General features: G+C 39.2%; 1 pseudogene across 1 annotated transcript in view; it reads left to right on the top strand.

The window, feature by feature from the left end:
- Positions 1-21,141, top strand: part of LOC149242267 (O-fucosyltransferase 13-like) — a 77,945-nt pseudogene extending 56,804 nt beyond the window's left edge. The window contains exon 8 of the transcript XR_016246627.1: positions 20,115-21,141. The product of XR_016246627.1 is annotated as an O-fucosyltransferase 13-like (transcript). The remainder of the gene's footprint in view (positions 1-20,114) is intronic.
- Positions 21,142-21,406: the final 265 nt, after the last annotated feature.

The following is a 21,406-nucleotide window of genomic DNA, read 5'->3' on the forward strand; positions in this document are numbered from 1 at the left end:
AAAATCTTATTACCCGATTTTATATTACGCTTATAAGTTAGAATTCCTTTCCGTTTTGCACATTGACAAGGTTTCTTCATGTCTCTTGTGCAATAAAGGTCATTAGACAAAACATTCTAGGCTAGACAAAACTTCCTAAATCAGCTGGGGGTAGGCTAATGATAGAAATTAATTGGTTCTTGGCTGCACACTTGTCTAGGAAAATTAGTTCTTGACTGCACAATTGTCTTTCCTAGAATAGAATTGTTACCACACAAAATAGAAGGGGACCTTAAGGGCAACCTAAAGGGGCAACTACTAGGGCACAACAACAATTTGGGACAAAGGCCCATTGTCACCATAGCTTATGCCTCCTCTTCTCGGATTTTCACCAATGGAAGGAGTCCCAGTGTCTCTCACTTGTGATAGATACTCCTAGGATAAGTTTGAAGCGAAGCAAGATGGATCATTCAATGGAAAGGCTCAATAAAGATGCAACCTTTGGGAGAAGCTAGAAAGGCTTTCCACGAAAACCCCCTTGTAATAGATAGCTACACGGGACCTAGGGTTGATGTATATGTTAAGGTATGGGTTCATCCAAGGTCAGGGTGTTGAAGAATCAAGGGAAGTTATGTGTAATAGGATTCTTCTAAACTTGATAACAATTTGTGAAGCACTTTTCTAATTTATCTTAGCTTGATCTTCTTCTTATTATTAGTGTGTGTGTTTACTTCATCGAACTGCTACCAAAACATAAGAAACAAGAACACAAGATATAGGCTCTATGCTAGGGCCAAAATCTCTCTCTCTTAGAGAGAAAAACCTTTTCGTAAATTTCTCTTATTGAAGCTTCTTATTGATCAATGCCAAACCCTAGACCCTTGACTAGAAAATCCTCCAAGCACAAGTCAAGTCCTTCCTCCTTCCTGCACTTTGTTCCCGACACTTAGTCCTCCTTCCGACACTTCCTTCTCCTTCTTCCAACACTTTCCTCTTCTTACAATTGTTGGTAGTCCTTGTTGTACTTGCCCTAGAAGAGACACTTATCCTTGGTCTCTAGTGAAGCCCTTCACTAATGATGATAACTTCCTTCTTCTTGACCAACCGAGCTCCTTCTTCAATGTGTAGGTACAGACTTGATATGACAGTTCTGCAGCCCTAAATTCTCGCACGTGTGGGAGGTTTAGTAGTGTATTTGGTTCCTTTCTCCTTCATATGAGAGAGTTTCTTCTTTGCTCTAGTGGTAGGCCTTGTTGGCCTAAGCTTCAAGCCCAAACCAAGATGAATATATGACTGTGATTTGCTGCTGATATAACTGCAGACTTCCCTCCTTTTTCTTGCACGTGTGATTGTACTTTGCCCTAGAAACAGTCCCAAAACTTCGCTTTTCTTCCTTCTTTCTTCGCTGCACTTGGAGACCCCTTAAACTTCGTCCTTCTTCACTTTTACTTGACTTCTCTTGCTCGCTGATTTCAGAGGTGGGTATTGGTCATTATGAGGGAGTGGACAACCTATATATATAGAGCAATGCCCCTCCTTTAGGCCGACTTGTTGACTGTAGGCTGACTTGGTCTTTCTTCATCATTTTTGCTGCTAGGAGGATGTCGTTGCATGGAGAGGACTTGACTTTGCTTGGAGATATTTCCTTTGACTCTTATACAAGTTTATACATAGTGTAACATGCCCTTAAGGGTCTTCAATAAATACATTGACTCTTTGACTTCCTAGAAGCACTTAAATATGTGCTTGACCTACTTCAATGAGCAAGAAACTCATTGATAAATATAACAAAAATAATATTTCTTTTCTTGAATAAATACAAATATCAAAAGTACATTTATGAAGACCTAACCTAGTTACACTTTCTTCAACACTCCCTCTTAACTAGGGAGGTATTCATAAATCATTACAAGGTGTTTGGCTATTTTTCAATCTTGAAGAATTCACATAAGAGAAACCGGATTGGCAATCCATCTGTTATAGCATCATAGTAACCAACATTGTCCATAGCAAGGCCTTGACTAACAACTCTATCTCTCATTAGATCATAGCACAATGTTGACAAGACCAATGACTTATAGACACCTTAGTCATTGTCTCTCAAGGTACACACTCACTCGGGTGTTCACTGAGTATGACCTTCTAGGACTATTCTTGTCTTGGGTTCCCAACCTTCAAAGAATATCGGTCCTCTTGCCTACTCTTGTCTTGGATGCCCTACACATCCTCAAAGAGTATCAGATTCCAGATGATTATCTAAACCTCCCATTCTTTCTTCCCAAGTGAAGACAAGAATGTTGTGTCTATCTCTTCCTCTCAATTGAGGAAGATATGCCCAAGTATCCTTTGACAAGGTACTTGTCCAAGTTCCTTTGTAACTGGGAACTTGTTATAACTCCTTAGCTAGGGACTTGTCCATTCATCAACAACTTCTCCTTCATGGGTCCTTTAGCTGCTTGATCTCCTTCTTTGATGTCATGAATTCTTTGTTTTAACTTCTTCTTGGTAGGGCACCGACCATCGATCACTTTCCTTCTTGGCTTGTCATGTCATTGCTTCTTCATGGAAAGTATCCTTCTAGATGTGTGTCAGGTTCCTTCATCATCTGGCTACTCCTTTGTCATATGTCTATGCTTTTAGAATACTTATCACATAGATGCTTAGTTGTACTTGCGTGTTTCCATGCTTAGATTTGGTAGCCCTTCGTGACTTCATCCTGACTTGCTTCAACATTAGATAGTGCTTTTGTTGGATGGCCTCTTCATCATGACATCTTTGTTGAGTTGAATAAGCTATCTGCACCTTAATATATCCAAGACCTTCATAGGTGTCAAGGGTCCTTTGATCTTTTTCTTCCTTTGTCAGAGTTGTCATGCCTTCTTTCGGGAGATGTCTTTAATGGATCTTGTTGGATAGTGATTCCTTATGACAATGGTGTTCTTCACATGCTTTATCTCTTTCTTCATTTGCTTCTTCTTGAGTTGTTTAGATAACAATCTTATACTTCCCCATGAGAGCACTTTCTTCTTTTCCTGCTTACTTGAACTAGTCAACATTTCTTCTTCACATGTCTTTTAGTTAGCAATCTTGTACTCCTTAGGAGAGTATTTTCACTTGCTTCATGGAGTAGTCAACAACCTTATGCTCCTTATGTGAGCAATTCTCTTGTTGACTTGTACATGCTCTTGAGTATGTCTTCGGTGAAAGAGATATTTTTGTACTTGATCATGTCTTAGATCTATTCCCATGACTTTAATAATATATAAGATGACATGACTTTACCTTTTAGTGCATACATACCTCATCTTGATTCTGCTTTGATCATCTTAGCTTCATTTGATGGTCCTTCTTGATTGATGTAGCCCTTCTTTGCTTCATCCATTCTTGCCTGCACATCATTCTTCCTTGTATTCCATGAATGGAATTCTTGTTGACACATCTGCTCTTATTTATGAACCTTCTTTTGAAGATTCTTGTCATAGGATCTTGTAGATCCTCATCCTGCAAATGTCTCTTTCTTTTGATGATGGTGGCCTTCTAGGATTTACAATCATGATCACTTATTCTTTTATCATGGATGAGGTCTTATAATAGGTATGCTCCTTCTATATGAATATCTTGAGCTATATGTACACTATGCTCCTATATTCTAGAAGATATTTCTAACCATGCATTTTGTTCTATTTCTAAATGCTCCTTCTACATGAGTATTTTGAACTCTATGTACATCATGCTTCTAGATTCTAGAAGATGTTTCTAGCCATGCATTTTTATTCTATTCCTACATGCTCCTATACTACTCAAAACTTTGAAAGAAGACTTTAAGTAAAGAAGTAGACTTAGTCATAGTAGAGATCTGGAGGATCTTCCTTCTTTTGCTTCTTGTCTTCTTCTTTCACCTCTTGAGTCATGTGAGCTTCTTCCCTTTTTATTTTGTTGTTGTTGTCCTTCTTAAGTTTTGGACAATTCCTTTTGTAGTGTCCATATTCTTGGCATCCAAAGCATTGGATTTTGGACATATCTCTATTGTTTGTTCTTCGTGGACCAAATTTGCCAAATTTTCCCTTTTTCTTGGCCATGGTTGCAAATGCTTGCTCCTTTGATCCCACATCCTCTTTTGCTTTGAGTCTAGTTTCCTCTATCTTGCATAGAGACCATAATTCACTTAGTGGGGTAGCTTCCTTCTTGGCATATATGCTTGATGTGAAGTTGCCCCAATCCTCAAGTAGAGCATTGAGTACTATGGTTGTCATTTCTCTGTTAGACATGACTTCTCCCAGCTCTTGAAGTTGATCCCTCATCTCAGAGATCTTCATGAAATATGGAGCTATTCCTTCCTTTGATATCTTCATCTTATACAAATAATTTTGAAGAGATATCACTTCTCCAACTGTGCTTACCGAGAATAGCTCTATTAGCTTGTCATAGATTTCTTTTGATGTTTCAAGTTTGGAGACATAAGGAATGAGAGAGTCTTTGATGGATTCTATTAGAATCCTTTGAGCTCTTGTCTCATCCTTATTGTACTTGGCTAAGGCTTGAGTTTGTTCCTTAGCAGGGATAGTGATATTCCCTTTGATGTGTTCTAGAAGTTCATTCTCCTTGAGAAGTAAATCAGTCCTCTTCTTCCATGCAAGGAAGTTAGTGGTCCCAACCAATTTATTGCTTTCCTTGCAAAAAGACATTGATGTATAATCAGAAGGGGACATATACTTACTTGATAGAGTTTGAGATGTAGTGGACTTGCTTTCTTCTTGAAGACTTGATGGCTTGCCTTCCTTGGATCTTGATGTTCTTCAAGTTGCTTTCTTCAAATGGACTTGATTGATTGCTTGATGACTTGGCTTGTAGTGCTTTTCCTTTTGAAGATGGTGTGGCTTGATGTAGGTCCCTCCTTGATTTGCTCTTCTTGTAGGTGCCTTTATACAAAAGGCTTCTCCTTTTGCTTTGTAGTCTTCTTGTAGTCCTTTCTTGTCCTTGATGAGATTGAGACTTCTTGGCTTGATGCTTCAACTTTTGTAGATGTCCTTCCTTGATGAGTGTTCTTGAGATGCCCTTTTCTTGATGTGTCACCTAAGCTCTGATACCATGTTGAAGAATCAAGGGAAGTTATGTATAATAGGATTCTTCTAAACTTGATAACAATTTGTGAAGCACTTTTCCAATTTATCTTAGCTTGATCTTCTTCTTATTATTAGTGTGTGTGTTTACTTCATGAAACTACTATTAAAACATAAGAAACAAGAACACAAGATATTGGCTCTCTGCCAGGGCCAAAACCTCTCTCTCTTAGAAAGGAAAACCCTTTCGTAAATTTCTCTTATTTAAGCTTCTTATCGATCAATGCCAAACCCTAGACCCTTGACTAGAAAATCCTCCAAGCACAAGTCAAGTCCTTCCTCCCTGCAATTTGTTCCTCGGTATTTAGTCCTCCTTCTTTCGACACTTTGTTCTCCTTCCGGCACTTTGCTCTTGTTACAATTCTTGGTAGTCCTTTTTGTACTTGCCCTAGAAGAGACACTTATCCTTGGTCTCTAGTGAAGCCCTTCACTAATGATGATTTCTTCTTCTTTACCAACCGAGCTCCTTCTTCAATGTGTAGGTACAGACTTGATATGACAGTTCTGCAGGCCTAAATTCACGCACGTGTGGGAGGTTTAGTAGTGTATTTGGTTCCTTTCTCCTTCGTATGAGAGAGTTTCTTCTTCGCTCTAGTGGGAGGCCTTGTAGGTATAAGTTTCAAGCCCAAACCAAGATGAATATATGACTGTGATTTGCTGCTGATATAACCGCAAACTACCCTCCTTTTTCTCACACTTGTGACTGTACTTTGCCCTAGAAGCAGTCCCAAAACTTCGCTTTTCTTCGTTATTTCTTCGCTGCACTTGGAGACCTCTTAAACTTCGTCCTTCTTCACTTTTCCTTGACTTCTCTTGCTCGCTGATTTCAGAGCTGAGTATTGGTTGTTATGAGGTAGTGGACAACCTCTATATATAGGGGACTGTTCCTCCTTTAGGCCGACTTGAGGCCGACTTGTTGACTATAGGTGTTTCTTCATCCATTTTGCTGCTAGGAGGATGTCGTTGCATGGAGAGGGCTTGACTTTGCTTGGAGATATTTCCTTTGACTCTTATACAAGTTTATAGTATATACATAGTGTAACATGCCCTTAAGGGTCTTCAATATATACATTGACTCTTTGACTTCCTAGAAGCACTTAAATATGTGCTTGACGTACTTCAATGAGCAAGAAACTCATTGATAAATATAACAAAAATAATATTTCTTTTCTTGAATAAATATAACTATCAAAAGTACATTTATGAAGACCTAACCTAGTTACACTTTCTTCAACACAGGGTAGTTAAGAGAAAAGGCTTTTTATGATGTTCTTAAACAAGTAGCTAAGCACAAACCTTCAAGAAATCCCCAAGTCAAAGTAACTTCAAGAATTCCCACTTGGTACGATGGCTAGGGCATCAAATATCTTGAAATTCAACATTGATAATGACCCCAAAACATGAGGAGACCTAGAAGAAATGCCAACACATGAGATTGTCAGATTAGTTTTGCGAGATCTCACTCCTAGGAAATTTCGCACCAAGCCCTATAGGGGCTACCTATTCTTGAAGGGACAAAAAAATGAGGAGAAAAGAAGGTGAAATAATGATGTTTCGCTAAGTGATATGATCACCAAGGATTTCTAGACCAGTGCCTGTCTATTCGGAAATATGGAGTCAAGGCTTACTTTGATTTGATGATTCTCGCTTTATCAAGGTGACCTATGTAGCTTCGCTAGCCCTAGAAGAAGCAACAACATAGCTAGAAGAGGATTTTATACTTCGATGACAATGTTTAATGGAGTTTCAAGGATGCAATACACAAGATTGACCTCTAGGAACATTCTTTCATCATTGCCTATGAGTAATGCATGAAATTCTTCCAAAAATTCTAATGTTCTCACAAATTCACATTGAATTAGTGCACATTAAGCATCATGAAACGAAATTCCATACATTAGACATTAAACAAGGTAAAATATAGCATTAAAGAGCACTTACAAGACAATGATAGTATATCCATCCATTAACATTGCAAAAAGAAGCTCCAAGAAAGATAGCAAAAATTTTCCAAATGTCAAAGTGCATCCCAACATCCAAATTTCGTCCAAAATTGCAGGTCCGAGTTCTTTTCACAAGAGAAATCGAAAACCAAGTGATGATGTTCAACAAATGAGGCTTATATGAGCCTCCAATAGTTCACATGGGCCTAATTAGCCTAATGAGCCCCTAAAAATGACTAATGTGCAAAATAACAATAAAATTGGTGACAAGCCCACCAAATAGCTCAAAAGGTACATAATATGCCCTCCTAATGAGGTTGAATGATAGAATTATGGTGCAAAGGGCCATTAGAAAGTCAATAAATGTTCCTCATGTGTCAGAATGAAGAAGAGGGCTCTAAAAATGATGACCAAGGGGTTGGCCCCTCGGTTTCCAAGCAAAACATTTGTGGTGCTCCCAAGTGGCTCCAATAGGGTCAACATGTCGAAACTCCATCCATAGGGGCTAGAATGATGATACAAGCCCTCCCATGTCTCCCTAGGTGAGACAAAACCTCATCTGGGCCTTGGATCATATGCCAAGTGTCTGGTGTAAACATGTGGCCGACTGGGCAATGTGGTCCAAGTGCATCATCATCTCTGCATGAGTGGGGCACGAGCAAGCCAAATGTGGTGCTGAAGAATCCCATGGCGTGGCAATCAATGCTTTGCTTGTGGAGGAGGCCCATGGCTTTCAACGCTCACCCTACAAGTGCCATCACGACCCTATGGAGGGTTGGATCCCGTATAGGGAGGTCAAACCCAAGGTGAAGACCCATTTGCTGTCCTGTATAAGATCCAATGCGTCTCGTCGCCCTCTAGTACAACAATTCATTAGTGCAATTGAGTAAATAAGCTTACAAATTAGGGGTCCATGTGGACACTTCATAGTGGCATGACCTTCCAAATGGGCTTTAGAATGTACAAGTGTTCCTAGGCTCAAAAGGGAGGTCAATAAAGGACCCTATTAGGTGTTTTCAACCTTTAAGGGAGTGATAGGTCCATGGTACATCCGTCAAATGGCAGGTGTTATGTGAAATAATGATGGAACAAAGTGGGGTAGCAGGGAAGGCTCCAAGCCACATGCCCTGGTATAAGGGTAGCTACAATGAGGGAATCTCACACATGGGTGTATAGATGTAGGAGGGAGCACTCGTGGTACATGAGTTACCCCAGACTTTGTTTTTCCACCCGTTTTCATATGCCTTTTTCCTGATATTGGTTTATCTTTCTTTTAACTACTCGAGGCTCTAAGGAATGAGAGCATGATGTGTATGATACAGCAGTGAGTACCCCCTTAAGGTTGGGCAATTTATCTACCACTAGGGGTTGAGACAATCATGGGTTCCTTAATAATGAAGGGGGTTCACATAGGGGGCCCTAGGAACTAGGGTGATGGCCATAATGATAAGGGGTAGAGCTCATGTTTGGCTTTTGCCCACGTGCTAAATTTTTATGTCTCGACCATCTTTTGCTTTTTATGATACATTTCCTGTTGTAAGTGGCTACGTTATTCTTTCAATTTTCTTTTTCGTTGCATCAACCTCTGGGGCATTGTTCTAGGCCCGACCCAAAGTGTGGACAAGGGGAGGGGGAAGCTAACTCCTTGTGTGTTAGAAAATCAGAAAGTTAGAAAGATGTTCTTATACTTGATAATTACTTGTGATGTTCTTGAATTCTTATTATGTTTCTTTATATCTTCTTTCTTTTAGTTCATCAAGCAATTACCAAAGTAATAGCACATAAAACAATGGACACCAGATATAGGCTCACAACCAGGGAAAAACCCAGTCAGTAATTCTTCCTTCAATAGTTTTCTGGAGATATTACAAGACTCTATACCTTGACACAAACTTTCCTCCACACCAAATCAGCATTCCTCTTCTCTTGCAGATGATCCTACTTGACCTGGCAGCAACACTTTCTTCAACCCAACGACTTCGACCTTGCTTAGGAGACTTTGATCTTCACTGAAAAACTTCGATCTTCACATAGCAATTTCGATCTTGGCCCAATACAACTTCCTGAGGCAGCAACACCCAGAACCAACAACTTTGACGTATACTTTGATCTGGCAGCAACAACATACGACAACTGGCTACAACATCAACAAGGGAAATTTGATCTTCCAAACTAGGGCACGAGATAGAGAGATAAATGCACCAAAACTTCGATCTTCTTCCCTTCCTTCTCCTAGACCAAATTCGCACTTCCTTTTCTTCCTTCCTGTATTGCGCACTTTTTCCAGCTTCAAGAGATATTGAACTAGCTTGTGAGTGAGTGCTTGAAATGGAATTCGAACTGCTTCATTTATAGTCCTTCGGTGAGTTCGAATAGCCCTCTTTGAGACCAACTTGATCATCTTAAGGCCGATTTGATGTAGAGGCGACATAATTCATATTTGACTCAATACTTAACCTTTTTACATGATTCAAAAGCCCAAGAAGGGTCTCTTTAAAAGTAAATTGACTCTGTTGACTCAAAATAAGTCCTAGAAGTCCTTAATGGGGACTTTGACCGAAACATGATGACCCAAGCATGAAACCCATGCTTTAATAAGTTATAATAATAATAATAATAAAAATAATTCTTTTCTTTATTCTTTTGACAAGTACATTACAAGATGACTCAAATACATTTCATGAAGTCTGAACCTAGTTACATTTTCCAACATTGTGGACCCAATGGACAAATGTGGACCTGGATGGGAAATATGTGGAAAAGAGTTATAATGAGCGGAGCAGAGTGATGTATGTGGTGTCGAAAAGCGGGACCATGCAGCCAAAAGCAGGGTTTCCCATGTAGTGCCACTCCTAAAGCTATTAGCCAATAAAGGAGATCCCATGGGACTAGGATACAAGACTAACCACCAAGTTGGACAAGGGGACGAGTACAGACCAAGCCCATTCTTTTCACAGAATCCCCCCATTATTCTATGTCCTGATGTGTCCATGATAAGTAAGCAAAAAATACCCAATTACATAATGAAAAGCCATACCTTCGGGGTTGGAAGGCTCACCTTCAAACATACGATCATTATAGACGGGTGAGGGCACATAATGGCTGGATCAGGTGGCAGAGAATGGTGGCACATCGAGTTGTCTGGTGGCTGCGAGGGGCTGTTGGTTGCCACCTGAAGACAAATATAGGAGAAAATTTCTCTTATGGGTGTCACCCATTGGTGGTGGGTAACAAGAACCATTATATTAATAACTCATCAACTAGAAGAAGAGACCTCCAAAAAGAAGACACATGGAAGATGGGCACTTCATGTAGCAACACTCTTGAATAAAATCTTGGAGGGAAAATCTCTTATAGGGTGGCAACATGTTATGAGTCAAATGAATTGGCTAAGGAGGGCAAGCTGATTATAGAACCTGAATCGGTTCTTGATTGCCACACTGGTCATCCTAGTGATAGAACATGTACTGATTCTCTCAACTAAAAAGCTTGGAGGGAAAATATCTTTATAGTGTGGCAATATGTTATGAGCCAAATGAATTGGCTAAGGAGGGCAAGCTGATTATAGAACTTGAATCAGTTCTTGATTGCCACATTGATCATCGTAGTGATAGAACTATCATAGAGTACCTCATTAAGTGGAAGAAGATGCTTCTGAAAGAAGCCACATGGGAAGATGAGCACTTCATGTAGCAACACTCAACTAAAAACTTGGAGGGAAAAACTCTTTGTGGGGTGTACCATGTTATAAGCCAAATTGAGAGTGTTGTATGGCACTCTAGCTATTATAAGCGATCACTTGTCTAAGAGTGGGCGGGTCAATCAGGTCTAGCTTGGGTAGTTGAGAGGAGGAACTTTATCCTCCCCATCGAAGTTTTGTTCCTGCAATGAGTATATTGTTGTAATAGCTTCAAGCCTTGTTGTTGACATGGCCTTGTGCCCTGAAGAATCTAGTGTTTACCTTGGGTACGATCCTTAAAATAGGGGGAAGTTCCAGGGGGTTTTCCTAGGATATGTCACTTGAGAAAGAGTAAAGAGTAGATTAACCCAGAATTGGGCCTAAAAGTGTAATCAGTGAGAATTAGTATATAGTAGGTTGTTATAGTCATTGGTCCACATATTGGTATATGATTAATCATCATTGTATATTGATATCTTTGAGGTTATTCAGGGCTATTCTCCTAATATGAGTTATTGTTTAACTTATCATCATTATTATTTTTGGGATCCATGCTCCCCATTTATATTTGCTGTACTTGGTGTTAATTATGTTGTTATGGTTAATTTTGGATCTTTTATCATAATGTAAAAGGAATCTCACCACCTCGACCAATCATCAAGTTGTTGGGTGTCAATCTGACCTTTGTAGGGTAAAATATGCACCTTCTTTTCCACTTTGAAAGAAGAACACAGATTCACTGACAGACCTCCTCCAATACTACTAGATCTATGGTTGGAATGGCTCCAAGGGTGCTGGTGGTGGATAGTGGCCTATAATACTATGACAGAGGATGTTAATGTCTGCAACAAATGGATCAGTCAAGACTCAATTGTCCATCCATAGTCTTAACCTTGTTTTTAAGATTAGCAATTTTTGCCTTAAGTAATTCCATGCAAGTTTCCAAATTGTCCTACATTTCCATTTTTGTCTAAGGGTTAGAATAAATTATGTATAAACTCTACCAACTTTTTGAAAGAGGACATGCTATTACCAACTTGATTCAGATACATCCCTTGTTGAAATAGCATGACCCCAACAACAGTTATGACAAGCTCAACTCAAATACATTGTAAAGTCAATGGCACAACAATACCAAAAGCAAACTGGATAGAAACATACATGAATTCATAAATTTTTCATACACATTGGTATGATGATTTAGGCAGATAGGGCTACCACCACAGAATCGAGGATTGGACTATTATTACGGAACCGAAGAATTGGGCTATCATTACAGGACTGTGTTTGCTATCATTACAGAACCAAAGTTTACTAAAAGAACATGTTATCATAAGTTTGACACCACTACTCTACCAATACAGAACCGAAGTATAACTCTGTTTCAAGATCATTGTAGAACCGAATTATGATGACACTAATAAAGTATGATAGAAGTATGATGAGGGATGCCACAGGACTGAAACAAAAGTGAGTTGCCATAGGATCGAAGCATGGTAAGGATGTCACATGAGAAGGCTGCCATAGATCGAAGCATGGTAAGGACCGTAGCATAAAAGGTTGCCATAGAACTGAAACATGACCGAAGTATATTGCAGACTGTGTTATCACATGAATACTACCTAAGAAAATTACCATAACAGTGAGCCGACCTACACTTTGGCACACAAGTCGGCCTCTATACAGTGACATGTCCCTTCATTTGTCATTGCAAAGAAGCCTATTTATACGTAGGCCGAGATTCATTTTCAGATCACTACTACGATCAACAAGCACAGGGAAAAGGGCTGTTGTTCACAACTCGTGAACATAAAGAGGAGCATAATACAGTTGATGTTTCTAGGTTTATAAAACAAGATTAACACCTCCAGGCAGCTAGAATAATGTTGTGATCAAACTCAGACCTATATACTTCTATCACAGCAACTCGGATTGTGTTGATGGCTCACAACAATACTTCAGGACCTTGTTTTTATGATGTGTCACAGTAATACAAACCTACAATGCTCAAACAACTTGGACCTAGGTTATTTTTGTGGGACAAACCTTCTATTTTGTAGGACATCATCACATAAAGGCTGGATTGGATAGCCAAGGATTGAAGGACAGTCAGTTTGAGAACACTTGAAGATCACCCTCAGTACTGAACCCTCGTGCTTGTATGACCTCGGAGCTGCAAAACATAATCTTGGACTTCTTGTTGTTTTGTAAGTTCGGATCGTGGGCAATATAAGGCACAATCTTGGGTGAAGGACTTCTGCTTGTGAATAATGAGCAAACTCAGCTCGGATTATATATATAAACTCTTGTAGCAACCAACCTCAGTCTCAAACCTCCTTCAAGCTCGGATTTGCTCGGTGTATAGTGATAGACTATGATCTTGAGGGGCAGACTTGCTAAAGGTTTGGGCAAATCTCAGATTGGCATTTAAAAGGTTCAATATTGAAGAAACTCTTTTGAACCCTGGACAGTGAATAGAGCTTGGAACAAAGAACAACGAAGAATTTGGTCAAGGACATACAAGTAAGTGCATCACTAATCAAAGCTAGTGAAGGGTTTTGGAGACTTTGATTGAAGTATTTATGCAGTGACCTTGAAGAAGATTGAAGATATTTTGAGAAGCCTTAAGAGATCTTGGAGATAACATTGAAGACCATGATGCATCACTGATGTCATCATGAGGTAACTTGGAGAATTTGATTGGGTACCATGAAGGACAGCAGAGACACCTTCATGTAAAGAAATCAAGTTTGTCATTGATGACGTGACGTGAAGACTAAAGCGAAGACTAAGCGAAGATTGATAGGGCTCGTTGAAGAAGACATAGGGAGCCTTGAAGTATAACCAAATACATCTTGACGAAGTGAAGTTGAGGGTTGGAGCCTCGAAAAGACAAGGTTGGTGCCTTGGAGGATAGGGTTGGAGCCCTAGAGGATCGGAGTCCTCAAGAAACCAGGTCGGAGCTTGAACTAGATATAGGGTTGGAGCCCTACATATATTGTATTTGATTTATTGAAGAAATTAATATAAACATTTATTCTTATTGTTGTTCATTTTGTGTTCTGAATATAACTGATCTAACTGGTAAAAGTAACAAGTGAAAAGGAATATTGATTCACCCCCCCTCTCAGTATTTCCAACAATTGGTATCAGAGCCAGTACCTTCACTCAAAGCCTAACAACTTGAAGGTTGATCCTTAGAACACAAATGGCAAAGCCAAAGAAGAAAGTCTCCAGTCCTCCTAAAGATGTCTCTTCCTCAACCATGAACACTGGAGACAATCAAGTTGTGAAAGTTCCAGTGTTCAATGGAAACTTTGATGTATGGAAGGTAAGAATGAGAAATTTCATAATGGCTCAAGGCGTTGGAGTATGGTAATCAGTGATCACTGATAACATGATGAATGGAGAATCCAAGGAGTACAATGCAAAAGCAATGAAGGCAATCTTGAATGGGCTACCAAATTCTATAAAGGCCAATTGGGAAAAATGTTCGTCAGCAAAGGGTATATGGGACAAAATTCATGACCTTCACTCAAAAGGAGCATTCACCATGACCACTAGTCAGGAAGATGATGGAAAGCAAGAAGGAAATCTAGAACCCATCAAGGAAGTTGAAAATAAGAATGATGACATCAAGGCCAAAGAATACCTAGAAGAAGAAGAAAGCAAAGAAGACTTTGAAGAAGATCTCCTGACTAAACTTATAGTTTCCATGGAAGAGATTAACAGTTTGAAAAAGGAAAATGAGGAACTTAAGAAGAAAGTGCAAGATGGTGACCAGGACAAGACAAGGAAGGAAGTTGACCTTTTCAAGCTTCAAGAAAGAGATGAGGAGCTCACCAAGCTTAAGGAGGAATTTCATCAAAACAAAAGAAAGCATCATGAAGAAGTCATATCCATGACAAATCAATTGGATAAGGCAAAGAAAAGGGAAGAAACTTTGTCAAGCCACCTTGAACAAAGACTCAAGAGTTTAAACAAACTTGAAGCAGAGATTGGTCAATATAAGGAAGAGGTCTCCTCCCTTAGATCTCAACTAGAAGAAGCAAGGAAACAAGCACAAGGAGCTGAGAAGGTGATGGAAGCTTTGGCATTCATAGAAGGACAAGTTGATGAAGCAGAAAAGGAGAGAAACACCATGACATGCCAACTAGAAGAAAAGGATGATGACATCACCAAGTTAAGATCAGAAATCACTTCTCTTAAGGCCCAATCATGTGAAGCAACCAAGATGAAGGAAGAAATGGAGATCATACTATCAAAGAAAGATGAAGAATGCAAGAAAATAAAGGAAGAAATTGTCTTTCTTAAAAAGGAAGTTGACTTGCTAAATAAGAACTTGAAAAGTTCTCAAACCCTAGATGACATCCTAAGTCATCAAAGGTCTCCCCTTGATAAATCAGGTCTTGGCTATGTAGGTGAATCCTCAAGCAAGAATGATAATTCTTCAAACAATAAGGATGTGAGGAAGCCAGAAAGAAATGTTGAAGCTCCCAGTTCCAACAAGGTCAAGGGGAAGAGTCAAGACAACTATGGAAGAAATCCTACTCCAAGAAAACTTGCAGATGGTGTCAAGAATACAAAAGGCAATGAATATCATCAAAGAATCCCAAGGAAAAAAGCCTTTAGAAGTACATCAAGGAAATTATAATCATGATGAAGAGAAGGATGGCATGACTGGTGGTACAACCCTATGGTTCGTTGCAATAAAGTGATGGATGGCCAATGCCCTACGAAGAAAAATCTAGAAGATGAAGGCTCCATGATGAAGATGAAATTCATGACACCGAAAGCAAGAGCCATACAAGCAACTGATAGTAACATGATAACCACCAAAGCAAATAGTTGTTGTTGATAACAAGTCCCTGGATAAGAGGGAGCTTGGGTATATTCCTTTTATAGACACATCATTCTTGTCTTCATATTGTGAAGAAAGAATGGAGGATTGGGTAAGCATCTGAGATTGATTCCGATACTCTTTAAGGATGTGGTAGGGCATCCAATAGGTAAGAGTAGTCGAAGAGGAAATTCCTTGAGGATGTATCATTCCAAGATAGGAATTGTCCTGAAAGGACATACCTTTTTGAATTCCTGGGTGGGGTATGTGCCTTGAGAGACAATGATGACGGTGTCTATCAGTCATTGGTCTCACCAACATTGTGCTCTGAACTTGTGGAGAGATAGAGCTATTAGTCAAAGCTTTGCTATGTAACAATGCTGGTTGGTATGATGCGATGCTCTGGCATAAGCTAAGGAAGTAGCTTATGAGATGGCTTACCAATCCAACTCTTCTTATGAGAATTCTTCAGTTTGAGAATGTCCAAGTACCTTGTATAGATTATGAATACCTCCTTAGTTAAGAGGCAGTGTCGAAATATGTAACTAGGTTCGGTCTTCATAATGACATACGTAATCATGATTTTATGTATTTGATGTAAAGAGAAAATAAATTTATTATTGTTCTTGAGGCATGGGTTTCATGCTCAAGGGAAATTTATTTATAGGTCCAACACCCTTTGAGTGCTTCTAGGGCTTGTCATTAAGTTTACAAGTCAATTGAGTCATTGTCAGGTATGGAAGACCCTTTTGGGCATGTTACATATTGTAAAGAAAATTTATTTGAGTCAAAATAGAGTCAAAGACCCTCCAAGACCTTGTCATAATGCTCCAAGTCAAGTCGGCCTACAAGAAGCCTATATATAAAAGACTCAACGTCATTTGTAAAACACATCAAGCAAGTTCGTTGAAGACACAAGAAACACTAGTACATCTAGCGAAGGAGAGAGAAACAAAAGAAGAAGAAAATTGAATCTTTGAGGATTGTGTTAGGGATAAATATGTTCACACGTGCGAGGAGATTAGGGCATTATTTATTGAAGCAAAGCCGAAGTACAATCACCTCAGGAGGCTGAAACAAGGTGGAAAAGGATCATTCTTGCAAGCCAAAGTTCCAAGGAGAGTAGCCCAAGACAAGCAAAGAAGAGTATCACCTCAATTTTCCCTTTATTGGTCATTTGTGCAAAATTGCACGGATAATAGGGAGGCCGAAAATTGCAGGGGAAAGAGGCCGAAGTTGCAGTCAAGGTTGTAGATCAAAAAGAGAAGCAGAAGCTGCTATAAGGCAAGTTTGACTTGTGATGGCTTGATGAGAAGGAAGTTCTTCTAAGGATAAATTTGACTTGGTCTTGGAGGAGTCTTGGTCAAGGGTCATAGGTCTTGGAATTTGTCATTTGAAGTTCTATAAGAAGAGGAGTTCTTGTGGGTTTTCCTCTCAAAAGGAGAGGTTTTGGCCCTAGCAAATAGCCTACATCTTGTGTCCTCTTGTCTCATTGTTCTTTATTGTTTGGCAGTTGTTTGATGATAAGAAACACTAATTATAATCAAGGTAAGTAAAATACATCCCAAGCAGTTATCAAAGTAAGAGAAATCACCTAATTTGCTGCCCTTAGATTTCTCAACAGTTTGAGTGGAGTCAAGCTAGAGGAGAAGTGTTAATGCACACTAGTCAAATTAGGAGTCTATCTTGGTCAAGTGGCAACAAACGATAGAAGAAACCCCACACTTGGGAGATTAGGAAATTTGTTGGAGTATGACTAACAATGCAAGTAAAGAAAGCTTAGTTAATTGGAGTGAGGATAGAGTGGAGAGAGAGAAACCAGTGCGCATTAATCAACTAAGGATAAAGGGGAGTGAAGTAGTAATTTGCTAGAGCTAAATTGGTGATGAACTTGGGTGAGGTGGAGAGAGAGTAGCTCTGCACATGGCTAAGTAGAGATGCTTTTAGTCCAACTGGGGTTGAACTATAACAAGAAAGATATGCATTTTGTTTAGTGGAGATAATTTTGAGTTAAACTGAAGTGAAGTAGAGAGAGAATGCATGCACTTAGTTAACTCATCCATGCATGAATGCATCCTAATTAACTCCTAGAGTGTGCCAACACACTCATACATCCATGCATGCATCCTAGTGGACTCCAGTTGACTTATGCATGGGCTCTTGAATCTCACTCAAGAACCCCCCCCAGCTGACTCATGTGCTTGCCATATCATTACTGACTCATACGTGCATCCAGATTCTGCCACTTGTCTATCCAGGAATTGTCACATGTCTCTGCCAAAAGTTTCCACATGTCATCACATGAGATTGCCACATGTCACCCTACTATAAATAGGCATGCCAAAAATAGCAGCCCCCTAAAAAATAAGAAAAAATGTCTGAAACAACTAGGGGAACCTTGCCAAATATAGCATGGGTTAAAGTAGGCAGTGGCACTGCGAAATATAGAAATTCCTCACATGCTTATGAAATTATTCTCACCTGACTCGATTTTTAATGAGGAGTCCGAATATGTGATTAGATTTTCCATGCAACCCCTGCTAAAAATAACATTGCTTTGCATGTTACCCGAAATTAGCTCATTGGAATTGTGAGCTTGCCAGGATCTCAAGTATGCAATCACCACTGAGATGCAAATCTCTGAACCTTATCTCCTAAAATGTAGGAGCACTACTGAAAGTAGTAACTCTCCAATCTGATGAAAAACCTATGCAATATTTGTCTTTGAATTAGGATCACATCACAGTACCAATCCCATACCTGAACTCTATGGTACAACCCCTGGCTCAAGCAAAGTGCCTCTGAATGCTAGCCTAATGAAATGTGTTGGCCCTTGAACCTCGAGATTTGCAAGGGGGAAAAACCGAGGATTAACTCAACCTAAAGCTTACAACACAACTACCATTCCTCTAAATTCAATACCATGTGAACCCCTTTACAATTTGAATATGGGATAAAATAACATAAGGAGGGAATATGAAATGATCCATTTCTTGTCCTTTCATATCTTATATTACAGAAGTGTACAAAGATCGGTAAGATGAGACAAAGAAGAGCAAGAAAATTCGTCATGACTATTGTGCTTCTGTGCATGACATGTGTTTAGCTATCCAATCGTGCCAGTGAGCTTGTGATGGGCCAGGATTAGTGTTTCCTACGAAAAGTGCACATGAAGGTAGCATGAAAAAGTCTAAGCATCACCCGAAATCTGGAATAACACAATCATCTTGTAGCTCGAGGCTGGATGACTGAGTTAAGAATCAAAATTGTTAACACCAAATTTCCACTCTAATGCGCACCAAGGTTGATCTATGAAATGTGCATTGTGTGAGACTTTGAACCACTGAGATAACAATCAAAATTGCTTGCCCATATGTAGACAGACTTCTAGGCTGGACTTGTCTTTATCAGGACTCCTCTAGTGATGGGCTTAGTTGATCTTCAACTACTTCCAAAAGCCTATTCCATCCAATCTGTTATCTTGGTTTTTCAAGTTGATAAATTGAGGGTTGTATGATGGTAAAACTTCAAAACCATAGGCTTTGTGATGTTGAGTGTGATATCTAAGTTGACATCAGTATTGGCCAAGAAACATTTCCTCTGCTTTCTTGGTAGATCAACAAGTTTACAAACTTTGTAAGTGTAAGCTTCAATTTTTTGGAGATTTGTTTCATTGTAGTTAAAATGCCTTGACATTTCTAGAGTTATAATGTTTAATTCATTGCTAGCATATTTTCTTTGGTTTAGTTAGCCTTGTCCTTCAACTAGATATTACACAGGTGTTAGACATTTTCATGTTGCCATAACCCTTTTAGTTGCATTCCTCTTGGTCAGAGAAATTGATCCATCGCTTTTTTTTCTTTTTGGACCCTGAGATGGTAAGTCTCAGGGCTCTCTGCAACCATGTTCTTACTATGATTTGGGAGATCCAGTTGTTCTGAGAATCCCTGAATGATCTCAGGCACAAATGCTCTGGTCATACTTCAAACCATCCTCTCTCTTAAATTCAGATCCAAAACTTCTCAAGCAAGGGAGTGAATGGTGAAAAATCTTTTGCTCATCTCTGCATGCCCCACTCCTATTGGTGTTGGCCCATTGCAATAGCGTCACACAAACTTATGTCTTGGAAAACTAAGCATTTCAGATTTGAAGGCACAATGAGATGGTCATCTTTATAGAGAATTGACTGAAAGCACAGCTATGTTTGACTGTCATTAAATATTATAGCTTTTCTGTCCATCAAGCTAGGATTAAAAATTAATACTTTGGATTTATGATGTATATATAATTTATTTGGCCTTGAAACCTGAATTTAGTGAATATCTAAATTTGAAATTGAATTGAAATACGAATATGTGATGTTATTGATTTTATTCTGTAACATTTTTATGATTTATTGTGAGGATTTTTCTTAGCATTCAGAAGTTGTTTCATAGCCAATTGAATCTGTTCATTACCAGGGATTTAACCATGGTTTTTAGCTTTCTTAAGCATATGGTGTCTAATGATTAAAAAATGTAGACCAGTGGACTGACTTTATGACAAATTTGCAGACACCCATTTTATGCCAAAGCAGCTCGCTGTCATGCATGTTTCAGAGCTCTACGCCTTGTTAGGCATCTTGAGCTAAAGGGAGCTGAACTGCTACAAAGGATCCCTCAACCTTTTTTATCTTTGCATCTGAGATTTGAACCTGACATGATAGCTTACAGTAGATGTGAGTATACTGGCCTTGCTCGGAGCTCTTTGGATGCAATTAATGAAGCTAGAAATGGTAGGATAAGCTTCTCAGGGGATGCTGGAATGGCATGGAGGAAGAGAGGAAAGTGCCCTCTAACTCCGAGAGAGACAGCCTTTATTTTTCAGGCCCTTGGAATCCCCACTAACACAACTATTTATTTGGCTGCTGGTGAAAGCCTCTTGGAGTGGAAGGATTTCACTTCTGTGTACAGGAACAGTTACACCAAATCTTCTCTTCTAGACAAGGCAAGCTTGATGGGATTGCCTGGCAATAGCAGAGCTGCATTGGACTACTATATATCCATCAATAGTGAGGCATACATTGGGACATATTTTGGGAACATGGACAAGATGGTAGCTGCAATGAGAGCTTTGAGTGGGCGACCAAACACAATTTTTCTCAACAGGAGAGCTTTTGCAGAAGCTGTTTCTCAAGGTCTCAATGGAGAGAGGCTGGCAGATTATTTGTGGGAGGCTCACAGGGATGCTTTAGTTGATGGAAGAGGATCTGCTCTACCTGATTGCTTTTGTGTGTCCAACATTACAGATTCACATTAATTGTGATGATAATTTAGTTATATGCTATCTCCATATTTCATGCTTTCAGAAACCTGATTTCATCTTTGGAGTGGATCTTCAGCATGGGATATTTCTGTTCTTTTTAAAAGGGTTGTTGCCATTTTTTTACATTGGTTTTGTTAGTTGCAGAGGGGAAGGGAACCGCAGCTTATAAAAATTATGTTGCTTCTGATAATAATCTGAAGTTACATGAGAACCTGCTCTTTTGAGGTTTTGCAGCAAAGGAATATAATTTTTTATTGGCTACCACTTTATAATTTATGTTTTGTAATGGTCTATAACTTTGTGGTTTAAGTGCTATAAAACTTTGTGATGTAGCGTTCATTGCAGTACACAAGGATGGTCAAAAGCGATATTAGAAATAGGCTGCTTTCATGTCTAGGATGAATGGAGGATGGACACCAATAATACTTCCACACTTAATAATATTTGTTAGTTGTCATTTTCAGGGGTTGGAGGGGAGGGAAATATCTTTCTGATATTCTGTTAATATAATAAAATGTAATATGGCATGTTAAAGTACGGA

The sequence above is a fragment of the Pinus tabuliformis genome, chromosome 8 (genome assembly GCF_031772625.1).
Source record: "Pinus tabuliformis cultivar Carrire ecotype Pingquan chromosome 8, CPIR1, whole genome shotgun sequence".
In the NCBI taxonomy this organism is placed as follows: Eukaryota; Viridiplantae; Streptophyta; class Pinopsida; order Pinales; family Pinaceae; genus Pinus; species Pinus tabuliformis.